Source organism: Podarcis muralis, chromosome 5, assembly GCF_964188315.1.
Source record: "Podarcis muralis chromosome 5, rPodMur119.hap1.1, whole genome shotgun sequence".
Taxonomy (NCBI): Eukaryota; Metazoa; Chordata; class Lepidosauria; order Squamata; family Lacertidae; genus Podarcis; species Podarcis muralis.
This window is the reverse complement of record NC_135659.1, coordinates 65310706-65331297: the sequence shown is the minus strand read 5'-3', so window position 1 is coordinate 65331297 and position 20592 is coordinate 65310706. Positions and strand designations below refer to the sequence as shown.

General features: G+C 42.8%; 1 protein-coding gene across 4 annotated transcripts in view; it reads left to right on the top strand.

The window, feature by feature from the left end:
• The window catches only part of KCND3 (potassium voltage-gated channel subfamily D member 3), a 259340-nt gene that overhangs the window by 81408 nt on the left and 157340 nt on the right, over positions 1-20592 (top strand). The window lies entirely within an intron of this gene.

Sequence of the window (20592 nt, the reverse complement as noted above, 5' to 3'; positions counted from 1 at the left end):
CTGCCTTTCAATGCAAAGGATGATCAGTAGTACCAGAAATCCTAGGAGGTCTCTCCTGGGGTGGGGGGTTTAAAGGAGCACTGCTTGACTTCCAGGTGTGCTGTTTGTTTTAAATTCCTGTTCTTTGCAGATCACGTAACAACTATCTTTCTCTTGCTCTTAGAATCTTCAAGATTGCAGCTCCTATTTTCTACCTTCCCCACACATGGAGGCACACGTGTCTATCAAAACAAAAAGCTAGCTACACTTTTGTTGCCTGCCCAAGTGCCAATGTTCATTCAGATACCCATTCATTCATTTATTTATTTACCTGCTTCGTCCTCTCTGCTTCTCTCCAGGAATTATCATAGCACTTATCACTGCAATATCTGCAATAAAAAACGACAGCAAAAATGGTCCATTTGGCAAATAGCTTTCATTCATAAAAAATAAAAAGACATTGTAGGTAGGTCAGATGAAAACGGATTGGGCCCTGTGCCAAGGATAATGATATCAGGGTTTAAATTTAGATCCTTACAGCAGAGGTGCTTGAAAATATTAATTGCTAGGGCAGTTCCCGCCTATGTCCCTGCTTATATGCATAATGCTTACTTAGCAGAGATTCCCTATGGCATATATGATATATGTGTTTTGAGTCTGATAGGGCTGCCTGTGTGAATTTGGAAAAGGTGCCATGACAGATGGCAGATGGGTCCATGGGTGGGAGGTGGGTGAATTATGTTTAGTGAACGGTGAGTGCCTACACAGATCCCTTGAACAGCAAAAGAGAATCAGGAGATGATAAGCAAAAGGAAACCATTGGCATGCAGCATGTGCAGTGCCAGGTTTGTGTATAAGCTAAACAATCTATAGCTTAGGGCCCCACTCTCTTGGGGGCCCCCAAAAAATATACTTCTTCTTAATTGTATTTCACTATTAATATACGTCTTCTTAATTGTATTTCCATTCAACAATTACTTTGATAAAATACATATTTTGTTATGTGCAAATGGCTTTAGATACCCATTAGGTCCATAAATTACCATATATTCAGCACACAAAAACAGCGACACTTTGTTGTTGACAAAGGACAGCTGGACATATAAAGGGCCCCATTACTTTCAGTAGCTGAGGGCCTCATCAAACCTAAATCTGACCCTGAGTGCATGTGTGTACACGAAGCACCTTTGGGGGAGCAGATTTATAGCTGATACCCTGCTACATTGTACGTAATCAGTCATGCAAGGAGGTAATTCTAGATCCTAAATTTAACGGTTTCATGCTCATCCCCCTTAACATTTATCTTTCCCCATCCCTCATCATTCCATGCTTTACAGCTGCTTCTACACTCCTGACATGTTAGAGCAAACAAACAGACAAACAGCTTGCCAGCCCTGATGGGGAAAGGATGAAATGCTCTGAGCATGCATTTTAATCATGCACCAACGTGCCTGCAGAAATAAAAGCGAGTTTGCTTTTGCTGACCTGATGCTGAACAGCTTTAGTTGGATGCAGCAGTTTTTTTCGCTATCGGTCTATGGTGTGGCAGAGTCATGTGGCTGCCTCCACTCTGTAGTGTTTCTGCAGCTTACCTGGACAAAGCTGGGGTAGAGCAGCAGCAGGGTCTGGGCTGTACAGGTGGACTAGCAGAGACAATCAAGTAATCTCACTGGTGTATTTGCAAAGCCCACCCACCAACCCACCTCGCTGATCCATCCCCACCTAAGTAAGCTTCAGTGATGCCAGTGTCAACCGCCCCACCCTACGGGCCATTTCTTACATCTGCTGTCTTGCCAATCCAACAAATATTACATAGATGTTTGTGGGAAAAGGAATACTTTTTGTTGCATAGGTAAAGGTAAAGGGGGCCCTGACCTTTAGGTCCAGTCGTGGCCGACTCTGGGTTGCGGCACTCATCTTGCTTTATTGGCCGAGGGAGCCGGCGTACAGCTTCTGGGTCATGTGGCCAGCATGACTAAGCCGCTTCTGGTGAACCAGAGCAGCACACGGAAATGCCGTTTACCTTCCCACCAGAGCGGTACCTATTTATCTACTTGCACCTGACATGCTTTCTAACTGCTAGGTTGGCAGGAGCAGGGACTGAGCAATGGGAGCTCACCCATCACGGGGATTCGAACCGCCGACCTTCTGATCAGCAAGTCCTAGGCTCTGTGGTTTAACCCACAGCGCCACATTTGCCCAAACAAGATGTTAGACTAGATCATTGATGGGGATCTCCTAATGCTGTTGGATTCCCACCAACCCCAGCCAGCATAACCAACTAGGGATGATGGGAGTTGTAGTCCAGTAATGACTAAAGGGCTATACCCCAGGCCTAGATAGACGGATTGATCTGATCTAGCAAGGCTCCACTTACATTGTTTGATTCTTAACCCTCTATAATGTCCAGCATGAATCTATATTTAAGAGAAGGAAGCTCTTACAGCAGGATTTAGCAAAGAAAGGAACAAGGAGTTGCAGGCTAGGCTACAAACAGTGAAGTTTGTGCTGCAATGCTATGTTTATGTAAGGCTACTGAGCAGCGACTTGTGAGCAGCATTGCATCCATGGTGTTTGCACCCACCCTCTGATGAATCATAACCTCTGGGCACCCAGCTTTTTATTTTTTAAAAATTAAGTTTCTGGCATTTGTAAAATCCAAGCTATCTGGTAAAATGTGCCATTCTGCTTATTTGCATGTGACAAACTAGCCTGCTTCCCCTTTCATGTTTTATATTTCCCCAGCCCTGGAAAAAATTCTGCAAGCACCCTTGAGTATATCCATCATTATAATACCAATATTACAGAGTGAGGAAGGTGCTGAAAGATGGCAGTTTGTCAAATGCCACTTGGTGAGTTCATGGTTCAAGTGGGATTAGAATTTTGGCTTCCCAACACTTATTCTTAGCCATGATGCTATAGAAGGTTTTGGGGTGTGTTGTTTTTGTTTTTTTTACCTCAAGCAATCCTGTGGAAGTACACATGTGGAAAACGTTCTTCAAAATTGGTCATGCACATGACCATTGACAAGTCCCACAGGTCACAAAATAGAAAGCTCTGAAAGGAAAGAAAGTGGCTGGCTTCAACTAGGGATCAGAACCTGTGGAGTTTTCTGATTCCAAATCCTCTACTTTAGCAGCAAGAAATGTCTCCCACTTTGGACTGAAAAGGCATAATAATTCTGCATCTCCAAAACGGCTTCCATTTGAAGAAGGAAGCACTAAAATAACAAAGGAGAGGCTGGTTGTTGTTATTTCAAGGCTATTTTAAACTGTCTTGTGAGGGCAAATAAAGCCTGATTTGATGAGAACAGAATTGCATCATTATCTGGGTAAACAAGATACAACACATTTTCTAATTTGTTCTGTAATCTAAACTATAAAAACAGATTTAAGGCAATTAGAAAGTCAGGTATACAAAATCAACCTTAAAAGCAAGTTCCACACTTTTTCTTTCTTTCTTGAGCAATAATGGTACATACCTTTAAATAATTTCTGTCTCTCTCTTTTGGAACTGCAACACCTACCTGCTCTTTGCATACTTAACAGGATGCAAAGTGCAGATTATGAGCCACCCAGTTAATTGTGCACCTCCTCCATTTATTACCATACGGTTAATAAGATTTGCAGGAAGCATTAAAGAGCAGTCAAGTCCTATCACTGAACATGCAATTTAAAGTCCCCAGCAGGGACACGCAAACCCAGTGAAGAGGAAACATCATCACTTCAGAAGCACGAAGGAAGGTGGGGAGGGGGAGAGAAAATACAAAAAAAGATGTCATAAGTTACATAAGTGGTGGTCGGTGTGTCTGTGCCATCAGCAATGCTGGAGTTTTGGCTCTCTCTCTGAGAAAGGAAGGCAGTCAGTCGCCATACTTAAAGTCCACACAATAAGATTTCTTATTCCTACTTACAGCAAGCTTCACTAGATTTCAGCTGTAAGGGAGCCCTCATTCCTCTAGTCTGGACTTTGGTCTCCAGCCAGATGAATTCACTTCAAAATTCTAAAATAAAATAAAATAGGTGCACCCAGACCTATATTATTTGGGAACTATTCTTGGCAACAAACCAACATATGTAAGAATGGATGGAAGAGGATCTATGCAGAGATTGATACATGATGAAACAAAAAAGCCCAGAAACCCTCAGGGCTGTGCACATGGAGTTTGATGAACACATGTGCTAAATATTACAAATGTGCCAGAGACCTAGCCTACTACTTACATTGGCTGCCCATATGTTACTGGGCCAGGTTCAATGTATACTTGTATTCATTTAAAAGGCCCTTAACAACTTTGGTCCAGAATACGTTATGGACAGCCTGATTCTGTATATCCCTGCCCAGTCCTTGAGATCTTTGGTGGAAATCTATGTTAGTGGTCTCCCATGGCTCAGATGCTCAGCTGTCATCTGCCAAGAGCCATGAATTAAGTATTATGGAAACTGCAATACTGTGAAACTCCATCACAGCTGAGATCAGATGGGCCTCCTCCCAGTTGAGCTTCAGGTGCATTTTAAGCATGGAGAAAGTGGTTAGAGAAATTTTTTTCTCCCTCAACAGTAGAAGTCATGGACATCCAAGGGAGCTTTTGGAAGATTCAGGGCAGCTTACTTCTTCGTGCAAGGCATAGTTAAACTCTGGAACTCGCTCCTACAGCAGGCAGTGATGGCTACCAATTTGGATGGCTACCAAAGAGGATTAGACAAATTCATGGAGAATAAGGCTATCAGCAGTTGCTAGTCATGATGACTGTCTTCTATCTCCACTGTCAATATGCCTCTGAACACCAATTGCTAGACAACATTGATATAGTCAGTGTGCAAGAGAATGTCTTGAACATGTGTCCGTACTCTCCTTGTTGATACGCTAGTTTTCTAGCCATCTTTATGCAGGGGGGGATTCAGTGTAGTTTTCAGTACTGAACAAGTTGTCCGTCATTTTCTTAGGATGATTTTCCAGCTGTCAGTCAGTGCTATAGAGATGTAGGGATCAGCATCTCTCTTCCACTTGCCAAGCTCTCCCCCCTGACCTTACAGCTAATTGATACAAATGTGTCAACATATCAGCACTGACTTCTCAGGAACTGGATTTTGGATGATTTCTCCAGGCCACAAATTTCCTCTTCGTGAACTGTTCTAATTTTCCAACTATGGGATTAAATAAATAGGAGGGAACAAAGTTCAGGAGAAAGCTAGATAAGCAACCTCACTATAACAACATTGCACAAAAAAAGTGCCTGAACATCACAAGTATTCAGAAACTCTCAGCTCAGTGATCAAACAGAAGTTGGCAGGTCCAACCCATGGTGCCTCCAGGTAGGGCTAAGGAAAACTAATTTGGAAATGTGATGACTAAACTGGAGTGTGGAGAAATGAGAAACTGAGAGAAGCTTAACTTGACAGATTCACTCATCCCTAGTCCAGGTAAAGGTAAAGAACCCCTGGACAGTTTAGTCAAAGGTGACTATGGGGTGTGGCGCTCATCTCGCTTTCAGGCCGAGGGAGCCGGCGTTTGTCTACAGACAGCTTTCCGGCTCATGTGGCCAGCATGACTAAACAGCTTCTGGCACAATGGGACACCGTGGTGGAAACCATAGCACACGGAAACACTGTTTACCTTCTTGCCACAGTGGTACCTATTTATCTGCTTGCACTGGCATGCTTTCAAGCTGTTAGGTTGACAGGAGCTGAGACAGAGCAACAGAAGCTCACCCTGTCGCATGGATTTGAACCACTGACCTTCCAATCAGCAAGCCCAAGAGGCTCAGTGGTTTAGACCACAGCCCCACCCACTCCCCAGTAGTCCAGGTTACACATGTTCATTTTATTATCATGTGGGTTGATGTGGCCATGATGGGCTGCACCAGGTCTGGCACTGGTCACTGCAGCATCTTTTAGGGAAACTTTTAATGTTTAATAGGTTATTGTATTTTAGTGTTCTGTTGGAAGCCGCCCCAGAGTAGCTGGGGAAACCCAGCCAGATGGGTGGGGTATTATTTATTTATTTATTTATTTGAATATTTTATAGTCAGGGGCAGTTACAGATGCTTTTTTTTACTACACACACACACACACACACACACACACACAATCTTATTCTACAGACAATGGTGCTTATTCCCATCTGCCCTGAGAATACCTTCCTTGGCACACATGACCCCTCATCTCACTCAAACAAGTTTTGAAAATTACAGATAACAAACTAGGTTGCGGTGTTTTGTGTTGGGTGGGGACACTGCAACAGTTTCCCTGGCTTGCAAAAGTGTCCAGGGCCCCAAAGTGGCTGGTGATCCCTGCAAGGGCATCCCCACCCTGTTGCAATTTTCTCAGATTTTTCAATTTATTTTTCATGGAAAAACCCCTTTCACTGGGTTGCCTATTTGGATCCAAAATGGAACGTACATTCCGTAATGATACTTAAACCTTAATGAGATTACAGAAGAGTGTCCACATTCTATGATTTTCCCCTTCTGATGAGCTTGCCCAAGACACTCTCGTGTAGCTGCTGACCACTTCTCTCTTCCCACACCCCAATGAATGGTAAATTTGATAGGATCAGACATAAGGCATCATAACAGTACCATGTTTCATATGGTACTGAAGTAGACAATGGCTCATCTAGCCCAGTATTGTCAACACAGACAATACCAGGTTTGGGGCAGCTGTCCAGAGTTTCAGGCAGATGTCTCTGCCAACCCGACCTGAATATGCTGGGGATTGAACCTAGAACCTACTGCATGCAAAGCAGATACTCAACCACGGAGATATGGTCTTCCCTGTGTTCAGAATAACTGTCCACACCTTTGAAAGCACAATATTCATGGTGGCTATCATACCTATTGGATGACTGTCTCATCCCTACCAAGATTGCAGAAGGAAACAAAATTCCATTGGGAAGTGAAATAAGACATGACTCTCTTCTCAACATCCTTCAGTTTCCATTCTCCTAAAACACAAGCTATCTGGATGTGGTGTCACAATATGCATATTGTGTAGAATATGCTGAAAATCATTATTTCTAGCTTTGATTTTCTTCCCTCTCTGATCCACTTCCCTCCCTATACTTTGTAGGGTGACAGCAGGGGTTGCCATAGCAACATAACACAAAGCCATCTTCTTTTGTGGTAAGAAACTGTTGAACAGCTAAGAGAATTAAGGAGGGGGGGTGCAGGTAGAGGGTACCTGGGAATTCAGCTAAAAATAGAAAAACTTAATAATGGAACCATTAAGGGGAAGCCATTTGGGGGCTTCATAGCCTCAAGCCTTTCTCCTGAAGCCTTTTTCATATTACTAAATGTAATTGAGTAGCTTTTGATTCTGAGAAGGAAAGAGGAAAAGTTGCTTTATTTCCAGCTGTGGAAAGAGCGACAGGCACAATGCATGTCCACATTTCATTTAGGGGGCTAATTACCTGCCCAATTTCAAATTCATAAAATAAAAGCCACTCTCTTTCAGAACTTAGAAAACACCCACAACCCCTTTCTTTAAAATGGACACTGAGCACACCTTGTTCATTTCTGAGCGAGAAATCAGCATACTCTGTACTTTGATGCCTTGTCTGATTTTACAACTTGAGACAAATTCCTCCTGTTATCATCTTCCCTTTGATGTCCAATGTGGTCGCATTAATTATTATCAATGCTTTCAGCATTGGCCATGTGCATAATTCTGCCAAAGGAGTATTTATGGGCCATTCAATTGGTCCAATAACTGGGAGATGAGATTTGAATGCTGAATGTCTGACTTGGTCCTCATGTGAGAAGAAGAAGCCAGTGCTTTCTTAAAACCAGTTCACTATATATCTATTACGTGTGCATGTACCCATGCAGCAAGCATTTCAGTTCTAGCTCTGAAGCACATGTGCTTGCTATGAGGCAGCAATACAGTGTTATGGGTAGATACAAGTACCTATAGCAGCCTTCTATAGTAAATGTCAGCTTATATCATATGAGGGTGAGAAAAGGATACAGCATTTAATATTAACATCCCAGTGATTTTATCATTCTGGAAAGTAACATCAGAAGCAGGTAGTGCACCTAGACTTTGTAATCTGTCATAAAATATCTTGTCTCATACAGTTCTGGAACAGGAGATTTGGATTGGGCCATTAGTAGAATCAGCTGCTGGCGCAAGAAAGGACATTCAATGCCCAACAGACACAGAACAATTTCTGGTGTTAAAAGATGTAGGGGTGATGTTTGTTTTACAATATTCCTCCTAACACCTAAAGTAGAACTTTTTTGCTACCCAGAGTAAGATGCAAAAAGTTCCACTTTATGAAGAAGGATGGAAACTGGAAGGATGAGGTATTTACATTTCTATTTCCACTGCATTATCGAACATCTAGCCTGCTCTTATGTTAGTCTGTATGATCCAGGTAAAAAATGTGTTCCAGAAGAAGAAAACAGATGCAACAAGTATAACCCCATGGTGAACAAACTATTCTATATACAGTGGTACCTCGGGTTAAGTACTTAATTTGTTCTGGAGGTCCGTTCTTAACCTGAAACTGTTCTTAACCTGAGACACCACTTTAGCTAATGGGGCCTCCAGTTGCCGCCGCGCCACCGGAGCACGATTTCTGTTCTCATCCTGAAGCAAAGTTCTTTACCCGAGGTACTATTTCTGGGTTAGCGGAGTCTGTAACCTGAAGCGTCTGTAACCTGAAGCATATGTAACCCGAGGTACCACTGTATCAGGAATGGAGAAACTGTAGCCCATTAGATCTTGTTGGATTGGTTTATTATTTCTTTATTTTGCATATATATATATACTGCTAAATTACAAAACAAATCAAAGCAGTGTACATTATTAAAAAGATAAAAACAATACAGTTAAGGTATAAAACGACTTAAAAGCAAAAAAAAGGATTTTAAATATATATATATATCTCAATAAACAATTCTGAGGGATGTACTCTTAATTGCTTAGGCACAGAAGGTGACTGCTGATTACCACTCCCATTTTCTTGGCCTGCTTTTTGATCCTTCTATTTGCAAACCACTTTGTAGCAGTGTAACTCCTGCATAAGTCTTCCCTTCTTGTTTATGTTGTTCTTAAAACCTTGATTTAGGAACCGTTTGGGAAGATCTGTTTGGAGAGAACTGCCCTGTGATCTTTTAATAATAAAAATAACCTTTCCTTTTCCTTTTTGAAAAATCACTTTTAATCAGTCATTTATTCTGAAGCACGACGAGCTCAGATGAACACTTACTGATTCATCTCATTTTTAAAAAATGTTTAAATAAACTTTGCTGAAGCTCCAGCATAATGTCAACTGCTTCTCAAGTGAATTATTCATCCTGCCCCATTCTTTCAGAAATGCCAAAAGGATTCTGAGGCTGCTTCATATTGAAATGGTTCCCTCTGCCAAAACATATACAAGCCAAAGACAATCTCCAGTTTTACAAGCAGCCCACGTTAGGCTATATTGAGGGTTTACTGAGGGGCATGGAAAACATGAATACATGAAGTGTCTTTCCTGGCAAAAAATGGGGTTTACATTGCAGGCAGACTACATCTAGGAAGGCCTTTTCCAAGCAAGTGATCAAGATGAGTTACAATCCAGTCCTATCCTTCAGCAATCCATCCCTGGCAATCCATCCCTAACACTTTCCCTCCCAGTTCCCATGAAATATACCTATATCACACAGTTGCCTAAACTGTTCTCCTTAGCCCACTTCTCTAAATGGGCAGAGAAGACACATGAGGTAGACAGCAGGTATGGGCACAAGCCAAGGGCATCTGTCTGGTGCAGTATAGCTGCTGTACCCATGCTTTATAGATCCCTAATTTTCCAAGTTTCTAAAGGATACCACCACAACTACAAGAGGCTTCCCACTTCACCTAAGAACAGCCTGCTGCATCAGGCCAATGGACCAGCATTCTGTTCTCCCAGTGGCCATCCAAATGCCAATGGGAAACCTGAAAGCATGCGTTGGAGAGCAACAGCCTGATGTTCTTGCTTCTACTTACCTCTGAATAGAAGTTGCTGGTAATTACAAGTGGGCAGAGCACTGTTGCACTTGGATCCCTGCTTTCAAGATTCCCACTGGCATCTGGATGGTTGCTATATCAATGCCGGCTGCCATTTTGAATCAAGATGGTGGGCCAGAATGTGACTCTCCATTAACAAACGTGCATTCTCTGCTAGTCCTGAATAGTTAAAGCAAAACATGGGTCCATTCTGGGTCAGCTACCTCTTTTCTGTCACAGAACACATTTGTGTGCCTAAAAATAGTCAGGGCACACTCCTAGGAACCGTGATTATCTGAGGATTATATGTATCCTTTTCCAGACACATGAACATTATGGAAAAGATGCACTCAGCCTGCAGTGGAAAAATGGAAATCTGTTCCAACATACAGAACAGTCCTAAAAGTATAGAGACACAAGAGAAATCAATCTTAAAATGTACCTCTACCTGAAAAAAAACAACAGAATAAAAGCACTCTATAATCCGATGCCAAGGCATATCTGTGAATCAGTGACAAGTAAAGATAAAACTCTTCTTGAAGATGTCTGTCAGGCAACTGTATCAGGAATGACATTGATTTTTCCCCATGCTGCTGCTCTCTAAGGGAGGGCCTTTGTCAGTTCTATATTTAGCCATTAGATTATGTGCATTACTAATATTCAGGTAGTGCTTCATCAATTTCCATCACCACAGGTAGGAGGCTGAAAAACCTGGGATGAATGTTGCTTTGTATAAAGATGCTGTTTGTCAAAGGGGGTAAAAAGCCTTAATACCAGGGGGAATGAAAGAAAACCAGGGAATTTGGTCTAATGTCTAGAGGTACTTCACACAGCTGGGTAAAATGACAGTGTTCAGTAGAGGGTGTAAATGGTACACTTACTTGCTGGGGTCAATGTGGTGAATTCCATCAAGGTAATAAGCAGGACCAGACAATTGAACACAGTTTGTGTCTTGTTTGGACAGGATGCAAACTGCATCCAGTCATCACTGTGCACACCACTGACTTCCCTTTGCTTGGCAGAGGGGCCGAATGGCTGTTAATTACGCAGATGGGCTGCTAGCCTGAATGCTGGGTATTCTAAGTCTTCAGTCTTAACTGCGTTTCAGACCACCTCAGCACCATTTCATGGCTTGTGACCTACGGTGCTCAGTTTTCAGTTGAGGTGGGGAGCAGGGAGGAGGAATGGTAAAATAGAGAACTTAAAATAGTTTGAGAAAATGCCATTTTAATTCACTAGAGGACTTTCTGGTGGACTATAGATCTTAAGTCCATTGCTTAATTTCTAAAACTCGCAGTATGTATTTCATTATTACTTAAATAAATTTATAGACCACTTCACAGCATAAAGCAACCTAAGAGGTGTATGCCTGACTAAATCACTTATTCTCCACCCTGGACGTATTGGCTCTGATTATGTTTATGCAAGAGTGAGATGAACTCTGCAGATGTTCAGAAATACGGTACTCTGTCCCAGAGCAAGCTGGATCTTTATGTTCCCCCACCCCGCGAGCCAACTTTGTCAGATGGGGTGGAGTGGGGAGACAGTGATCAAGCAGGATTGAATTCCCATGCATCAGCTGGTGTGCAGGGAATTCAGTCCTGCTTTCTGCAGGGTTTAGGTGTGCAAGAGAGTTCCCCACAGGGTTAGAATCTGAAGTTGAATTACAGCAGTAAAAAAAAAAAAATCATTTCATTTTTATATTTTATTGTACTGAGGTGCATTTCCCTGTATTGAGTTGCATTTCATATTTTCTGTAAGCCACCCACAGAACTTTGTGACATATATTAATTAATGTATGCACTGTGCACCATACATTAAGATCTTGTTCATGGGTAAGCAAACTAAGGCCTGGGGGCTGGATCTGGCCCAATTGCCTTCTAAATCCAGCCCATGGATGGTCCGGGAATCAGTGTGTTTTTACATGAGTAGAATATGTACTTTTATTTAAAATGCATCTCTGGGTTATTTGTGGGGCCTGCCTGGTTTATTTATTTTTTTCAAAATATAGTCTGCCCCCCCACAAGGTCTGAGGGACAGTGGACCGGCCCCCTGCTGAAAAAGTTTGCTGACCCCTGTTCTTGTTCATGAAGTGTGTGTTGCCGGAGGTTGAAGTAGTACTCTCAGACCACACACACAGGTTCAAGGTGTGAATGCCCCAAAATCAGTTTCTGCATGGGAAAGTCTTCACTGCACTAAAGGAGAAAAGTGTGAATCTGCTAGGAAATAGCTCTCATTTGGAATGTGTTGACAAATATGCAACTGGTTCACTTACTCTCGTGCTATACTGATCTCATCTCATCTGTTAGCGTCTCACTTGAACAATCACTTTTGTTTTCATCTATAGACATAGTCAACCCGAGCTAGAACTGCCCAAATCACTTAATTCTAAAAGTACCAATAACTGAATGTGACAGCCATTTCCACAGCCTGCCAACACATGTTTGCACATAGGTGACTTTGTGGACAACAGTGGCAGGCTCAGTAGAAGGAGGGGGGATTACCCTGACATTTCTCCATCTTACCTAGAATCATTTAGATTTCCAAAAAAATATTGTGTGAGCTCCATGATACATGCAGGATCAAAAGGACTGAATATATGGAGTGAAGTGTATATGGATTTCTGCATGAGTGTGCAGCTCAAATATATTATTCCCATGGTGCTAGGTGCAGAAAAGGGCAACCAAAATGATCTACAGAGACAAGGTTTGGGACTACAGAGACAATGATGACTTAGAAAGGGGACATGAAAGAAGCGTAAAATATATGCGGGATTCAAGGAAAGTGAGCAGGGAGACCTTTGTCTCCTTCATCACTCCTTCCTGTTGAAGGTTGTGGCCCAGGAAGACAGAAGAAAATACTGGAAGTAAACCACTGGCTGTGCAGGTGGTGTCAGCAGGAAAGGTTTGGCTTCTTGGACTGTAGTCTCTGCTTCCGTGAGGAAGAACTTCTGGAACGCAAGGGAGGGAAGTGCTATTGTACTCATGCCCTGCTTGTTGGCTTCCCAGAGGCATCTGGATCATCACTGTGAGAATAGAATTGTGAACTAGATGGCCCTTTGACCAGATCATAGCTGTCAACGTTTCCCTTTTTTAAAGGGAAATTCCCTTATTCCAAGAAAAGGGAAAAGTTGACAGCTATGGACCAGATCCAGCAGGCTTCTTGGTTCTTTTGAGGTCTAGATCCAGCTCTCACCATGCAAAGGATGTTACTGCAGGGTAAAATATCTGAACTGTGCTGTTGTGTCAAGGGATAGTTTAGGAAACAATGGATTGTGTTTAACTAACATTTACTCAGAGTAGGCCCACTGGAATTAATGGCCATGATTAAGTTCAGTTTTCAAATTTTGATGGGTCTACTCTTAGTAAAAAGGAGTTGAATACCATCCAGTGTGGAGATTCCACAGTAAACTGTTTTGTCTTTGGCAAAGCACAGCTGCTTGCCTGCAAATTTCCAAGGCATTCACAGGAGGAATAAAGTGTTTTTCAGAACACTCAGATAAATGGTCTCCATTCCAAAAAGATCACCTTATGCTGATTTCTCCACCGCAGTGACCATCTCACTTGTTCACCTGAATCCACCCCAACATATCACTTGATTGTACGGAAAACATTCAGCTGACAAGTCAAAGTGGCTGCTTGACTTAATCTAAATATAGTGCCCAATCGCAAAGGACCTTAGCCACCCTCTCTTCTCTTTTCTGTTCATGATTTAAAAGAATTGTCTGACATTACTGCACAGCAGGCCCCTCAACTTTTGTATCAAATGGCACATTACCATGCAACTGAGTGCTCCGTAATGTCTGTGACTGCATCATTGCCCAGGCTGAGACTTGAGGACTGAAATCTTCATTTTTATTTCATGAATATTTTAAACACCCTTCTGAAGGAAATTCCTGTGCTGCGTTTATGTGACAAACACAGTTTGAAACTCGAAAGGCATCCAATCCCTGTTGTTAAACATTTCAAGGATTAGTGGGAATGCTGAACCCTATCACTTGTCGCACACCGTATCAAATTTCAATCTGCAAGACTCAATTGACAACATCCTTCCAGAGCAGCTTTCTGTGCCGTCTGTGGCATTGGTGTAGTGGAGGCCTGTGGTCACAAAACAACATATAACTCCTATTGGCAACTAATCACGGTGCCATCGTTTGATTTTAGCAAGGCCTGAGCAGTTTCACTCCAGTGTAAACTAAGGTGTGGACAAAGGGCTCTTTAACCTTCTAGCTCAGTTGGTAGAGCATGAGATTCTTAATCTCAGGGTTGTGGGTTTGATCCCCATGTTCGGCAAAAGATTCCTGCAATGCAGGGCGTGATCCTTGGGGTCCCTTCCAACTCTATAATTCTATGACTCCAAGCAAAAGCAGCAACAGAGCCTTTTCAGTGCTGGCCTCTTATTATTTTGAGGCTCAGGGCTCACAGTAATGGTGCACAGTTAGTAGGGTAGTCTACTGATGCCAAAAAAGCTAAAATAAATCACCTAGTAAGTTATTAATTTGCATACAGTTTGCTTAGGAGTAATATGTAAAATTGTAATATTACAATATCTAAATTTACATACCGATGTAAAATTAGAAATAACTACTATAATTTAAATAGAAATATAATCCTTCTCACCATTATACACCTCATCATAGTCAGGAAGACTATGATAAACTGTTGATGGGTACCTTCAAGGCCCCACCTGTTCTCCCTTCTAATGGTTCTTTAATCTAATTGTGTGTCAACTGGATGCATGTAAAATGGTTGCCGCCTGTATTGTTGTGAGAAAGGGAGGGGAGGGGAGGAGAAGGAGAAGAGGGGATATTATTAAACAATGATAAACTTTTATGCAATGAGAAGATACTATTGTCTTCTGAAACACCATGGCAATAATAGATGCTTTCAAGCTCTCTCCTAGAGCTTGTTTTATTTTTACTTTTTGTTCACACTTTTATTTCGGTACATAAAACAAACACAAAGAAAAATAAAGACAAAGGTCTCAAAATAAACCACAATTCCCTCCTTCATCCACAACCCACTCTCAAATTTCTTTAAAATCCCTTGGGCACTCATCCTTTCCCTTTCCAAGACAAAAACAGAGTTTCAGGGAAATTTTGGGTAATAATCGCTGCAATGGGCATCATTGCAGAGTGTGCAGCACTGGATCATCTCTTAGGGAAGGATCTCTCAGATGGCGGATTCAGGGGGAGGAAATGTTGCATATTCTGAAGAGGTTAAGCACTTTTCAGCCGGATTGGCTTCCTGTCGTTCTTCCTGTTCTTGTTGCTGGGTAGAGCTTTTCTCTTGGCCTGGTTATTTTGCAGGTCTGACTATTTGCCGTCTTCTCATTCAACCCCAAACCAACAAAAAATATCCTTGCTTACTGCTTGGTTGTCTGCAGAATATGTCATGTCCCACCCAGGTAATATGCCTTGTGCTCTTGATTATACACTGAATGAAAAACAAGGCTGCCTCTTTTGTCTCTCTGTGGGTTGAGCCTGCCCCATTAGAAGCTAACATTACATCCACTTCCCACTTGGAAGGAAGCATTGACATTTTGTCTGAATCGTCAAATTGCTGCTATAGCCTGACCGTTTGAAAGCAACCACCAAGAGCTTGCTTTTCCTTTCCTCTGAAAGCCAAATAAAACATAGCATATTATTGTAGGATTAAGCAGACCTTGAACCTGGTCATTCATTCATTCATTCATTCAATAAATATACTGCCCTATACCTGGAGGTCTCGGGCTGGTTCACATCTAGCTCTGGGAATAAGATCTGGCTTTTGGTGGCCATTAATAAATATTAGTGAATCAAGGAAATTAATTTCTTTCAACTATATAATGGAAGGGACGCGGGTGGTGCTGTGGGTAAAAGCCTCAGCGCCTAGGGCTTGCCGATCGAAAGGTCGGCGGTTCGAATCCCCGCGGCGGGGTGCGCTCCCGTTGCTCGGTCCCAGCGCCTGCCAACCTAGCAGTTCGAAAGCACCCCCGGGTGCAAGTAGATAAATAGGGACCGCTTACTGGCGGGAAGGCAAACGGTGTTTCCGTGTGCGGCTCTGGCTCGCCAGATGCAGCTTTGTCACGCTGGCCACGTGACCTGGAAGTGTCTCCGGACAGCGCTGGCCCCCGGCCTCTTGAGTGAGATGGGCGCACAACCCCAGAGTCTGTCAAGACTGGCCCGTACGGGCAGGGGTACCTTTACCTTTTTATATTTTTATAATAACCAAACTGACCTCCCACATTAAAAGATAGCTACCATTTCTGAAACAATTTATCCTTATGTCATTTATTCTTCAAATCTGTGCCACCCCAATCGCTGAGTGGTTCCAGAGGTTCCAGGTGCAGCTACCCAGGGTTCGTATTTCCTTTGGCAAATGAGGCACAACAGAATCTTTACAATATATGGTTTGTTTACACATATATACAACCTGAACCTATGATGGAGGGGTTCCCAGCATTACACTCCAAGAGGGTCTTGCTTCCTCCATAGCACAGCCTTGGATTCAAACAGAAATCAGCCAAAGCTCCCTGACCCTCTGCTCCAGCTTGCTGTCTTTTCCTGCCCTAGGACACATCTCCACCACTGCAATCCTAAATTCAATCCTAAATTCTGACATTTACCTTAGGACATTTCCATTCACTCAAAAAGGATGAAAATAAAATTATTATTATATTATTATTATTAATTGTTGTTGTTGTTACTATTTTTATGACAACAACAACATTATTGGGAGGAGGTAGGAATATATTTTAAATGCCATTTTAAATGCAACATGGTGTGCCTGGTCCAAATCGGTGGTGTCTTTCGCCTATAATTAATATACCACTTAACACTGTAGTCTTGAAGTGGTCTACAATAAGGTTCAAAAGGTACAATTTTAAAAACCAGTTACAGCTAAAATCAGAAAACTTACGGTACTTAAAATAACCTAATGAAGTAAAAAGAAGTTTGCATGTGCATCTGCTTCGTCCATTGAAAAGAATGGACAAACCATTGTGGGTGGGATTTGTGTCTTGTGTGCAGCACACATCTCACCACACAGGTAATAAATCACTGGAGTAGGTTGAGACAGGCATTCTGAACCACAAGCTCAGGCTTCTGATCAGTACCTAACAGTCACCGCCAAGCTCAACCAAAAAGTACATTTTTCTTTCCCTTGTTCACCTCGTTAAGCAGAACTCCCAATATACTTGCTATTTCTGGAGCACCTCTGGGCTTCATTTTCGGCTTACCCAACGCAGGAAAAGCCTAATAAAAGCATATAATGAATCTTCGCAGAAGGAGAGCTCCTGCGCCAGGCTCACCCAGAACACCTTTCACCTTGTATCCCCACAGAAAATACCCTTTCCAACCTTTCATGTCTGCGATCTGTTCACACAGCATTTTATATTGTGGTCTAATCCCAAGTGGCTTGGACTTAAACCTGAACTACATCTGGTTTATATCTAGAATCAGTTTTCTAGAGATAGTGATTTCCTTAAAAAGCCTTGCTCCTCCACAAAAGCCAGAAAGCATTATTTAAGGCAGGATAAAAATGGCAAAGCTATATAACTCTATAGACAGACAGAGACACATAAAACGAGGATACTATTAATATGGCTTATCAAAACATTATTTTATTTGGCGTGGGTGAGGAATAAACAAACATCCTTCATTACTCTTTCTTTTCTTTTTAGTTAATAGCATTGATGAATATGGAAATAATTAGCAGAGATGATTCCCCTGTAGGCCCCCAATTCTAGGCATCAGTTAATTTGGCAAAGTTTTTATAACATGCTGCTCTTTGGATTGTTTTATTGACTTTAAATCTAGTCTTCTTAAAAAATTATTAATTACACAATAGCTGTTTCCCTTCAAAGAAGAATTGGCTCTAGTGACCTAACAACCCTTTCAGCTCAGTAAAGGTGTTGGGTGAAATATTGACCATCAAAAAAATCAATCAACACATTTTCTGTGTGGCTTAAGAGCAGTTGCATATTGTAAGGACAAAGGCCCCAATCCTCCAGTGTTTCACTCTTGCATCTGCCATTCATTTACCACAATGAATCTCCTCCATAATGAAATTACCCCAGCAGGTGATTCGAGGATTGGACTATATGCGTGATACAGAGAAGGATGAATAACTCTCTCTGTCTGTCAATGAAGCCCCTTCACAATTGCATTTTGTGAAGGGGAATCACACATAGTGCGGGCCTGCAAGGTTACATTGTAGGCTCTGGCCTTGAGATTGTGCCACAGTGCTGGCACACACACACCCCAATATCCACGTGTGAAGAATGGAGGCCTGTGAGGGAAAGCCAATGTGCCCAGGGATTTCCCCTTCGTTTTCTAGCACCGATCATACAGGGCTCCAGAACAATTAGAATACACATAGATACAAATCTATGTCACACTCGCCAACATCCCACTGATGAAAATCAGGACACATGTCTTTCGTTGCAAGTCAGAGACACTGAAACACGCATGTCTTTTGCGCTCATGCACAAGCCAGCTGCAAGTACCAGCTCACCCCCCTCCAGGGGCATAGCAAGGGGGTGTGGTAGGTGCAGTCCGCCCTCGGTGTCACCACTGAGGGGGGTGACAAAATGGCAGACGGCACTCACCCCAAGGCAGCAGCGCACCCGAGCCATGGGTCTAGGACGCCCACAGGCTCCATGCTGTCCGCCCACTGCCTCTCCTCCAGCTGTAGGGTGGCTGAGGCCCCGCGGCATGCCCTGACCCTATGGGTGCTGCACGCCCCACACCGCCCCTATGGGCAGTTCACCCCAGGTGCCCGAGAGGCTTCCTCTGCCACAACCCCCCTCCCCAAGCTCAGCAGCAGCAGCAGCACTGGAAGGGAGAAATGTGGCGTTCCGGGATCCAATCAGAAGCCAGGTTGTCTTCTGTAATTCTAGGATGTCCCAGGAAAATTGGGACAGTTGAGGGGTATCTTACACATGTAAGCTTTTTCTTGAAGATATATATACCTAGTGTGTGAAGTTCAACAATGGAGCTAGCAGCACTAGGGATGCAGTCATGCAACTCCATTCAAGGTGATATTTTCCTTTACACAGTGCACACATAAAGGGGGCTTTATGCTCGTAATTTTTGTTGTTTTCCATAAATATGATGAGGGATTGAAGGATGCTCCAGCTCTCATGTGCTATATGCCAGTCATAACCTACCACAGAGGAAGTCAATTGAGTTTGAGAAGTCATTTCTGACACCCTAAGTTAGAAAGGAGAATTACAATTCGTTTAGCGATTCATAAGTTAAAACACCAGAGTAGAAAATGCAGACAGCAACAAGCATTTCCTCCCTTTCTCAGTAGGAGTTTGTCTGGCAGAAACTTAATAGGATGGTGCTTAAGAGGAATGGGCTATCAATTACACCAAGGAAGGAAGCATTACAGGCTTAATCTGAGGTATTGTCAGGAGAAGCCTGGATAAGAGAAATTTACATTCCAGAGGAGTGATTGACTTAGCTAATACCTGGCTAGAGACAGAGTAGAAGAAAACAAAGAAATGCTTTTACTGAATGAAAGCATGGTGCTTCGTTTGTTGAGAGAAATCTGATCTTGAAGGACAGAACTTGCAAATGTCCATAAAAGTCCCAGCTTAGCATCCTGATTCTTTGCAGAGTCAAGCATACCTGGACACATTCATTTCAATAGGTGGAATCCAGGCTAAGTTACAGAGCAACTCTCAATGTTGCCTCAGAGCAATGCCTCAATCCATTGTGCTGGAGCGGTTTTGTATGCTTGAGAACTCCACTGGTCAGGAGTGCTCCAAAGCTCCTCAGAGCTACCACTAACAGTACATCACCAGTGGTCATAGTCAGGGGAAGCCCCTGAAATGGGCTGTTGGCACCCCTGGTGTTCCCTTATGTCATGGACAAGGAGTCAGCTTTGCCTGCTGAACAGCAGCCTGAAGGGGGAGAAGGCAGAGTGACTCTACCTGCAGCTGAGCAGCCTTCAAGGACACAGAGGAGAAGGCATGGACAAGAACCAGCTGGCTTCAGCCTTCTTAAGCAGAGCTTCCAGAAGTAGTCACAAGCAAGAAACAGTGCTTGTAGTTCCTTGCCCTGCCTTCCTGTTTATCTTGACCCTTGGTCTTCAGATTCCCTGACCCCTGGGCCATCTGACCACGTGGATGGCTCTTTGCACAACCCTAGGACTGAACCTGACTTTGGATGCTGACTCTGCCTCCAGGCAAGTACACCTCAGATGCTCTTCTGGTTGGCTGGTCTCCCACTCCACTGAGCCCTGCATGTTGTTGCTCAGCAACGAGACTAGGATACCTTGCCTCCTCTTCTGCAGTCTTGTGCTGCAGCTCCCTCCTTGCACTGTTTATTCTGTTATCAGGTTGGGTACTGCTTTCCTTTTGGGTGAAGACAAAGGCAAAGTAGGTGTTGAGCAGTTCTGTCTTCTCTCTTGGACGCAAAACATTGGTCATTTCCAATTGGCTTTGATCCCATGGTGTAATTAGAAGCATTATATATTGATTTTGCTACGTGTGGTTTTGTTCAGAACATTAGCATGGGGAGCATTAATGAATGTTGTGATTTAGCAGTTGTTTGTCTTTAATCACTTAGTTTCTTCCTGCAGTCAAACTCTCATGGCTGTCTAACTTCCCTGTTAAGAAAAAATGTACTGATAGATGTTATGCGTTTAAT